We start from the raw sequence: 10,889 nt of genomic DNA, 5'->3' as shown, positions 1-10,889 counted from the left end.
TCAAATAGCTATCTATCGCTAGATATTCTTACGAGTGTCGATTATTGTGATAATTAATCAATTGCACGTACTAATTATAATAATACAATCGCGTTTCACACGAAAAATAAGTCCGACAACACGAATTAATTCACGATACTGTCCGCTCACTCGAGCGTCGTCGCGTGAATGAGCGCTGTTGTTTACATTCCATAGGCATAGCCTTGCTGTGGAATGTAAACAACACAGTCCTCTCCTCTCTCCCTTCTCTATTGTATATACGCTGCCAAATATCAACGCAATACAATGTGATAGTCATTACTATACGAAATATTTAAAAATGAATATTGAAATATTTTATACCATGAAATATATGGAAGCATGTAAATTTTTTTAAAATTCAAATTAAGCTTCAATGAACAATTAATGCATCCTTACTTTTTGTTATTTTAATCAATCTTATATATTACCATGTTTTTATATGTAAATCGGTAAGAAATTGAAAACGTAAAATAAAATGTATTGGAATGGAAGTACATTTAATAAATTATAATTATTAATAAATTATAATTATTGCCTGTGATTATATGGCAACAAAATAATAAATAAATTTATAATTCTCATTTCCTGTCGCACATCAGTTCCTACACTTTAAATGAATATATCGCAAGGAATGCTTGGTACTTGTCATTTTGCTTATGTTGTATGCTTATTTTGTCAATCGTGGAAATTAATTAATCAACATATTAATAATAGATAATGTTAAAAATATGTAAATTAGAGTAACGCCATCGAAAATAAAATTTAATATCGAAATAAAGAAAATAATAAACAGGAAGAGTAGAAATTAAAAAAAATGTAAATCACAATAAATTATATAAATCAAAATTATGATAAATGTAGGCGCTTAATAATTTCAAGAAAAATATAATAGTAATAATCTATAATAAAATCCTTTTTTTATCATTTAGTCAACAACACGAGTTTTAACCAAAATTAAAATAACATTTATCCATCCAAAAATAATAATTCATTTATCTAAAAATAAATTTATTTATCCAAAGATTGCAAGGAAACTGCGAAATATTATGAAATATAAATATGTAAAATATTTGGTGCTTTTAAATTTGAAATTATCTAAAATAAATTCACAGAGAGTTTTTGTTATCGTTTAAAATAGAAAAATTTCTATTTTTATTTTCTGATTTCTTCCTGTATGATATGTATAGTAAAATCGGTGAAGATGCATGCGCCTCTAAGCGTCTCGCTAAGGCAAACCTCGCTCGTGCGTGGGTGCGTGTACGCGTGCCCACATGGCGAATGGACTTAATGGACTTCTGATGGGATCGCGTGTGCACGTGTGCCCACGTGAGTCGCCTGTCGAGCTTCTAGGCTCGCGAGCCGCGGAATTTTCGCGCCGACGAAAATTTATTACCGCGCGTATCCCCCAGGCGGATAACAAAACGGCCCTTTGATGCGAGTTCACGAGCGGAATCATTCAACGGTTGCTTCCGTCGAGCTTCGAAGAATACCTTGCACTCGTTATGCGTCGAACAATTCTGAATAAAAACTTGCCGCCGCTTCTTCGACTTCCGTCGCCAGCATCGGGCAAAAGTAATGTCGCTCTTCGCCCGACAGATGATAAAACGTTTGTCCTTTCCGATGATTTCAAGATCGTCCATCATTATTATTATTCGCCTTTTTGCGGAGCAGTTTATGCAGACTGATTTTTCTCAATTCATGTAAAAACAGTATTTTACTTTCAAAGTCATTTAGATATCTCATCATTGATAGAAAAAAAATATCAATTTGTTATTTTAAAATATCCTTAAAAATTCCCAAACATTAATTATTTTTAAGTTTATAATAATTCATTTATTTAAAAATAAATTTACCCATAATTGTGATTTATATTTCTTTGTATTATTTACAAAAGTACTCTCGATAAATCAGTATTTTCAGGAGCTTGCATTATTTTCAATTTCCTCTTATCTTTCTAAAAAATGATGCAGGATAAAGCAACAAAGTGGCTAATGTAGTCTGATAATATGAAAGTGTACCATCGCGCGCGGAGGTCCAGCTCGCACATGTAAAAGTGCATCTCCATCATCGTGGCGAGTAATAGCACGACCGCGACATTAATCATCTCAAGGATTCTGCATTAGCCACTTGGTTACTATATCCTCTGATAATGACCGGTAAGTTCTTAACTTCCGTGCATGTCGGACGATTAATGAGATACACGCGGACCGAAAGCCACTCGTTAATCATCGCTACAACGTAATCATCGAAAGATCGCGCGAACTCTCATCCGCCGCGGACGTGACGTAACAGAATTGACATCGCGAGCTTTTTCAGGAAAATCTCGCATATTTGATTTCTCATCCGCTTCCGCGATGATCGCGTCAATTTTTTAATATCTTTGACTCAAAAGATAATGTCCGTGCATGTAACAACAATAGTGACGAAATTTTATATTAATTTAGCAAAATATACAGTTTTTCTAGGTTTCTCTTCTCTTCTCTCTTGATAGATTAAACAAAAAATATTAGAAATTTTCCTCAAACATAATAATCGCGGAAAATTCGATTCTTTGTAATAACTGATCCTGCATCTCGTCTTTACAATCTAGTTGCAATTTCGCAAACTATCAAAGGTGAAGTGGTTTTCCTTTGCGAAACATCACGAAGCTTTATTAAGTCGAATTGTATTAGAATTAATAAACTGATCAAGTGCGATGGGAAAAGAAAATTTGAATGAATTATATCATCCTGAAAAATCTTGTAAGATGATAAAATATTCGCTCTATTTTGGAATGAGAATTTTCCCCATTTAAGTAATTTACTCTGACGATGGATAGCGAAAGGACAAGATAATGTTAAATATTCTATTAGTTTCTTTGAAATTTTATGATATTAATACAAAGTATTATTCAATAAAATTAAAGCGTCATTAAAAAATTGGTGTATATTAGCAACTTTATACATAGTATATATCAATAACCTTGTTGATCGTAATTTTATATTTCTTATCGCTTTGCATATGGAAAATACGCGATGAAGAGACCACATCCTCTACCACACTGGTTGTAAGCGATACCATAAGTAACAGTTACTTATCCTTAAAGACACGCTTGTGTGTATTAGCGTTTGCGATCGCAGGGTGACTGCGAGCGGCTTACGCGGCTATCGATTACCAGCGATTTTATCGATTAGATTAATGGGCGAGAGCTGCTTGCCTCGAACGCGAAATTATTTCACGAAAGTCGAACGTTCGGCGACGATCGCGAAATCGTCCGTCCGGAATTTACGAAAGTTTCATAAAACAAATCGGACATATACTTTGCGTATTATATTTTTTATACGAAAAATAAAACGAGTAGCAACGTCCTGACGTAGATGGAGAAGCGAATACGTGAAAAAATTATTATAATTATTATTTCCCATCTTCAGAAAAAGAAATTCTTTAATAAAGTCTATCCATAAAATAACAGAACATTTAATCGATAATTAAGTTAAGACGAAAAGTGGTGTAACCATTGTCAAGGCAAACGGACACTTATTTCATCGGTTAAATCTATTTCAGACGAGTTATAATTCAGTACAGAATTTTATATATATGTATCATATAAAAAAAATTAGCAAAAATAAAATATAATCAAATACATGTCAGAATACATATGACATAAAATTATAGATTTCAGTCTTGTATTTTGTCGAATTATAAATCATTTAAAGTGGATTTTGGAATTTATTCGGCGTTTTTTTTTAATTGTGCATTCCTGTATCTCATAACATCTTACCTTTCTTTCTGGAGAGAAATCGTCGAGACACTACATTGAGAATTGCACGACATAATTTCGTCCCTTCGCTGTAGCAGATGAGATTGCATGGGACTGACCCATGAGAGACCAGGCCCGATGATGACGGTTGATGAAATGATTGAGGAAATCTCCAAACGGTAGCCGTCCAATTTAGTTGTTTCATCCTAACGATCTCCGTCATGATAACGAGCGTATCATACTTATACAGCTTGTTTCCGCGCCATATCATGCAATAACGCGGTGATTTTTGCACATTTTACAAACCTGGAAATTCAATTTAATATTCTCAGAGAAATGAAATATATCATATTATTTATACATTTATCAAAATATGACATCAAAGTATTTTACAAAAATTGAATATGTTATTGAATATAATCTGTCTGTTATGCACAGCAAAATAATATATTTTTTTTATAAATAGCTAGTAAAAAGAAAATTGTATAATAAAAAAAGAATACTGTATACGATATATATGATATTTTAGAATATACCATAGAATTGTAAGATAAAAAGTATGTAAAATGCATTCCTTAATTAATAAAAAAATATCTAACATTGCTGCTACGCAATTATGGGCTAAATGACACAGTCTGACTTTACAATCAGTGGATCTTCCACAGTTCAAGGCAGCTGCATTGCATGCAATGGATGTAAGTCGGGAGGGAAAGCGCGTCCGTTCTTATAGAGGCGAGCACGAAATTTAATCGGCAATTAAATGATGAAAGGGAGAATAATGACAGACGGGCAGGCTAGCGTAATGACGTCGTACGACATACCGATGGCTAATTTGTAACAGTTTTAACGTCCGAGGTAATTTTAAGTGCGTGCTTAAGGCTTTTATTCGCGTTAAATCTCCAAAGTCCGACCGAGACGCACCCTTAAAACTTTAATAGCGTTTCGAATGCTATTGGATTACGATCGTAATCACAACCTGTCCGTAACTGATTTAATTTTTAATGACCGCGATACATCCGTTTTCACAAACGATAGTTTGATTCCCATGCTTTTTGTTCATACAATGACTTCAAGTGCAACAATAATTTGTCAAAAAATTGATTGATGAACGAGAAATTGTCCTTCACTTTTTTAGGGATACTTCCATCATTGTCACAACAATAACGATTCTACAACGCCGACTGTTTTAATGTCAACTGTAATTGACAATTCATTCACAGTTTCATTCAGTTTGAGTCAACTTTTTATAGCAACGATGTTTCTTGAATCGATCAGCGAATCGACTTTCCAGATTCGTCCGTCGTCTTTATAATGTCGTCGGCTCAAGCCGACGACCGAATCAAGTTCAAGGCGACTCGGATAATAGGGAATGCGAGTCGTGTTTTGCCAGAGAATCTCGTCGCATGCCGCAGTCAACCTTCCATACAAGGTCTACTTATCGTCTGTGGAAAGCCGTGGATCGTCAGATTAGTCGATTGATCAATTTCAATCAGAAAATCAGTGAAATTTATATACATATACAGAGTCTACCCCTATGCAAACTTCAAGAGAAAAAAAATAATAGACTCTTAAAAATTATAGACTCTTGTGATACATAGAATAATAAATAAAATAATTTTTATGATAATAAACGATGAATTATACTTATATTTCTTTTTTAATTAATATAAGATAATTTTTTAATTAATTCATAAAACATAAAAATAATTTTTTTAATTAATAAAACGTAAAAATAATTTTATCTATTTTTATCTAATTTTATCTTTTTTAATTAATAAAACAAAAATAATTTTATCTATTTATCTTCTATAATAGTCCATAATTTTATTTATTATTTTTCTCTAAGTTCTCGTAGATAGATTTGCAATAAAACAACCACAATTATTCTCGTATAATGCATGTCGAGAATCGAACGTTCATGGTGATTTTTTGCTCGGGATGACTTTTAGGATCGGCTCCCGAAGTAACGTGGCTGCCTCGTGATTTGCCTTATATACGAGCGACTCATTAGCGGGAAAGCGGAGCCACGATTTCATATCGAGCCTATTCCGATCATCGCCCACGTGAAGCGCGAATCTGGAGTCTGATTTGTGGGTTAAACGAACTATAGAACCGGGCGCGATACGCGTTATAAAACAGCCTGCATTATGCGGCCTACGTGCGCTTTGCATTTGACGCGAACGTGGGCGACAAATTGCGGTAAATTGCCACGAAAATCAGGAAATCGTACCTTATACCTCGGGATCGTCCCTATTTTGCCGACTGTCCGTCGTAGCTCACATCTGATTGACATACGCGGATTGAATCGCTGGCGAATTTCTTCGTTTAACATCGTCCATCGTTCACACATGTAACGAGGGAGAGAAAGAAATTCTATCAAGATCATTAAAGAACGTTCAAAAATTGTTTATTTATTTATTTCAAAAAACAAACAGGAGGAAAAAATCCCTTTAGCATTTAGAAAAAAAAACAAGGAAGATACATCAACAGACGTCTATTATATAACAAATTTACAATTGCATAAGTTCATTAGCGATAATAATAACTTTTTGAAAATAGAAACAATATTTAGCGAATAAATTCGGCAGCTAATAAGAAATTAAATATAAATTAATTTAATTTAAATATTAATATAAAATAATCATTTCCTTCTGAAACATATTTTTATTAAAAAATTATTACGAGGCTCTTGAAAATCTGAATCAATAAGGTATCGTTGTAATGCTTTTATTGTATCGAATGTATATAAGATCTGAATCCGATAAGAAAACTCAAGATTGATGCAATTAATTGCCGACCTTGCTCGACAATCGCGATGATCGACGTATATTCAAAAACTGCAGTTCATTAACTGACGTAGCGATATCCGGTTAATGAGTGAGATGCAAAAATCGCAAGATGACGAAAAGCACGTGGGCGAGATGCGCATATTGGAGTTATGATGTCGTGGAATCATAATCGCATAATGGTAGGCGATATGCCTGTCCGACGCGCCTGTTAATAGCAAACCCATATATGTTGTCGGTCCGTCTTTTTTTTAATAAATTAATAGATTCGCGAGGCGCATCGGTAAAACCAATCAATTGCATTCGTTGCGATGACTGATTGTCATCATTGCAAACAACATATTGACGGCATTCATTAAGATCGATTACCTTTATTACTGCCTTGTTGTCTCTAGACATTTAAATATATTCTTCATCAATATATAATATATATATATCGCAAAGTATATTTCATTTTATTTCAAGTGACGTATTTTTATTGCGTGAACACGCACCGAATTTGAATGGCACATAAACGAGGCGGAAGAGCGTTGCACGATTAAATCCATAAGGTCAACGATCTGTAAACGCGCGTGGTGGGAGAAACGCGATAGTAAAACGCTATCATCGAAACGTGTAAAATTTATTTACGTTATATAGGGTGAATCGCATTGCGTTACGCACTGTCGCGATAATCGCTGCATCGGAGCCTCGAAGCTATACGGCTCGTAATTGGCCGCTACCTTCCAGCTAGTTACTTTTACTACTTCCTCGTTACGTTAAGGATTATTTTATATTGTGAGTATAATTAATTGCACCGTCGGAGAGAGAGAGGCTGGGCGGCAGCTATGAGGCAACTCTGATGCAATCGTGGCGGTTAAATAATACGCCGGAAGCATCGCGTAGATCACGTTCTCTTCATCTATTCGGGACGCGTGACCTATCGATCGTCGCGCGAACAAACATAGAAAGTATCGAAATGTTTTCCGATCGGCTTGTCAATAAATCTCATCGAAGTGCACATCGAGAATTGAAATGCACGCGTTAAAGATGAAAAGAATTTAAATGTATAAAAAACTTTATTTAAAAAATGCTCGAGAATTGTTTCTAACTTTCACCAATTTATATTTTGTAATGGCAAATTAATTTACATACTTAAACAAGATTTATCTTAATATGTTTAAACAAATTGAAACTAATTAAAATAATATTTTAAAATAATTACAATAAAAAAACAAATTAAAATAATATATAAATGTAAACAATTTATTATTTACATTTTTTAAGAATTACATATTTTTAAGAAATTTTGGCATGTGACAAAATATGATATTTATATATAGTTTAAAAAATTGATTACCTAAATTAGCAATAAAATTATTAAATTAATAAACTTAAATTAATAAAATTAAATATATAAAATTAAGTATATAAAATTAATATAGTTATAAATTAATAAAATTAAATAAATTAAAATCTCTCTCTCTCTCTTTCTCTCTGATAAGCTAATTTAGTTTGATGACAGCCTAGAGCAACTTTTATGCGCAGCAGACTATGAAACGCGTGGTGGAAAAGCTTTATCGGCGACTCATGTCCACGCAGTCAGGAAGTAAATTGATAAAAACCATTTATCACGTTATTTATCATATTTATTTTTGCAGGTGCCGCGAGTTACAAGGCAGTACAAGCTGTGCGTCGCGACGATACCACGCAGCTACCACATCTGAGTAAACCCGCTTATCAATGGGCTATCAATGTGTACTATTGGCGACGCCTTTACTCTTGCTATACTTTAATACGTGCACGTGCGGGATCGAATAAACATCGAGATGAAGACCCTGTTCCTAACGCGTGCTATAACTATATATATCGTGTAATTATATTGCTACGGGAAATTCATAATTTTCACACCGCCAATTGGCCTCGTGAAAGTACAGAGTCATTATAAAAGAACAATCTTACTTTATTACACTGTGCTGTAGTGCATGAAAGGAAAAAAAGAGTTGTAGACTAATAACATTTGAGATCAATTTCTGTTCAGAGCGCAAAAGTTTCATTCTACTATAATTTATTACAAATGTTTATTAAATATTTAGCTTCTTTAAAACATCGTAAAATTATTAAGTTCTCGTTAGATTAATTTGCGTAAATTTTTTACATGTACATAATATTTTTATTAAATTTTTTCAACAATTAATAATGATGATAAAGTAATAATAATAATAATAATTTATAGAATTGCAATAATTATGAAATATACGAAAGTATATGATCTTAATGTTGCAACTACCACATTTTTACACATACAATTCATCATTAATAATAATTATGATATATCTCTTACAGAAATACCGCGTTTCGTTGCTACAGACGTGTGGTTAAAAATATAAGAAGAAGATACGGAGGAAGCTGCCGGTAGCTCGACCGTCGCAAGAAATTCAACGTTCTTTGTGGCCACCATTAGCGATGCAAATTTGCATCTTGTGGCACATAATTGGCCGATATTGTGCCTTCGTTAGGAAGCCATTCTGCGAGTTATCGGCGCCGCGACGCGCAACCGACGGCTTTCTGCTTGAAAGGGAACATTTCCACGTTACGTTGCGATTTTCACGCTTCGATGATATTAGCGAGAAGGACGGGAACGCAACACGTTCGAGCCAAGGTCTCCGTGGCAAAGGTGAATTTTTTGCAACGCGATCGGTTCAAGAATGTCACGGTCGGCGACGAGAAGTAACGGAAGAGAAAACTTTGTTACTAACACGCCTTGCGCTTGCACAACATATGTATAAGAGGAATCTTTGCGAATAATAATTACGTAAACTAAATAATCATATTTTTCAATATAAATTATCTTAAATGTATTATTCGCTAGATATTTTAAATTATTCCCCAATTATTTTAAATTATTCGGTAAATATGTATCGAAAGCTTGAAAAAATATACTTCTTCCGACTCTTCGTCTCAGAATAGACCCGGAAGCACGGCGTGTAATTCAGCCAGTAACATCTTACACTTCCGAGTATTCTATGTATTATTGTAACAATAAACATTTCGCGCTCTACCAGCTGACAACCGGCAGTTCCATTAGAGAAATGGCGCGCATGCAGAATCGGAGGCTTCGCGATTGGCGAATAGCCAATTCATCAGACTGCAACGGCGACAAGTACATTCGACGTGGCGAGGGGGGAGTAAAGCATCGCCTACAGCCGGTCGTTTTGCCGGCATATGTATCTCCCCGCGTGTATTTACTCCGTATAATTAATATCATTATTGTGATGTCAATGGTAGGAAACGCTGCGAGAGCGTTTTACACGAGTCGTGTGTATGCGAGCGAGGCTACCGCGCTTCATATGCTAACAAGTACGATCGAGCAACGTTGTTTTATGCTAAGCGAGTCACGGCTGTCACGTCAACGAGAGGGAGAGGAGGCCAAACGTCGCGAAACGCATCGTAAGATATGCGCTCTCGGCTGAATAAAAAAAGAATATTCCCAACCGAGTTCCTTTTCTCACACCGCGCGGTTCTGGGTCACTTGGAAATAAGGCGCCTGCATCAACAATGGGCTGTAATGCTGGGAACGCCGCCATGATAATCTCGTCACTTTTATCTTCGCGTTCCTTCCAAATCGCAAAATATATTTTAATTAAATAACATATATAAAAAGATATATGTATCTTTTAATCAAATAATAAGCATTAAAAAAAAATTATTGTAAGGTCTGTTTATTCTTCTGAAACATTTCTTTTATGTATTTCGCGTTGCGTTTAATTGCACTTGATTATATTGTAATCCAGATACATTTAATTAGAGATAAAGTACATTGGATTTAATTACACTTAATTACTTTATTTCTAATTAAATATTATCTCTGATTATTTATCTCTAATTAAAATGTTATATACACGTATCTAATATTTATCTGAATAAATTTAGATGGATATAAATGGAGCTTCATATTGAAATTTCTTAACAAATTCTAAAGAACTTATTTTTGCACATTGTGTTTCCTTAAACATAAAATCGTTACATAATCATCTCACGCGGTTTCTTTTTAACTTTTATCGCGACGGCTAATGAGTTGGTAACCGTTAGTGGAGTTTATTGCAATATTGCAAGCCGTGTGTGTGGCTGACAGGCATATGTGCTGCTCGTGACTGTGAGAAACTGTTTTTTACTTGTTCGCTCGCATCACGGATGCACTTACTTATATATCCGTGAGAGAATCAAATTCCACTCGGAACAAAAGCTTACACGGAACGAATATTCGTTAACGTCATCGCCTTGTCTTCCCACTCGTTGCATATCAGAGGCGACACTGTTAACATCGCCTATTACATCGAATTGAAAATTAAAATTTTGTATAT

The 10,889-nt window shown here is 34.4% G+C and overlaps 1 long non-coding RNA gene across 1 annotated transcript; it reads left to right on the top strand.

Moving 5' to 3' along the window:
- The first annotated feature begins 7,214 nt into the window (after positions 1–7,214).
- On the top strand, positions 7,215–10,240 carry LOC145968211 (uncharacterized). Its single transcript, XR_014437693.1, has 3 exons — positions 7,215–7,323; positions 8,187–8,398; positions 8,872–10,240. It is a non-coding gene; the product is annotated as an uncharacterized LOC145968211 (long non-coding RNA).
- The last annotated feature ends 649 nt before the right edge of the window (positions 10,241–10,889 follow it).

This window comes from Camponotus vicinus, unplaced genomic scaffold (genome assembly GCF_025532165.1).
Source record: "Camponotus vicinus isolate PSW18456_S1 unplaced genomic scaffold, iyCamVici1.0 SCAF_3, whole genome shotgun sequence".
NCBI lineage: Eukaryota > Metazoa > Arthropoda > Insecta > Hymenoptera > Formicidae > Camponotus > Camponotus vicinus.
This window is presented reverse-complemented; position numbering and strand designations above follow the sequence as displayed.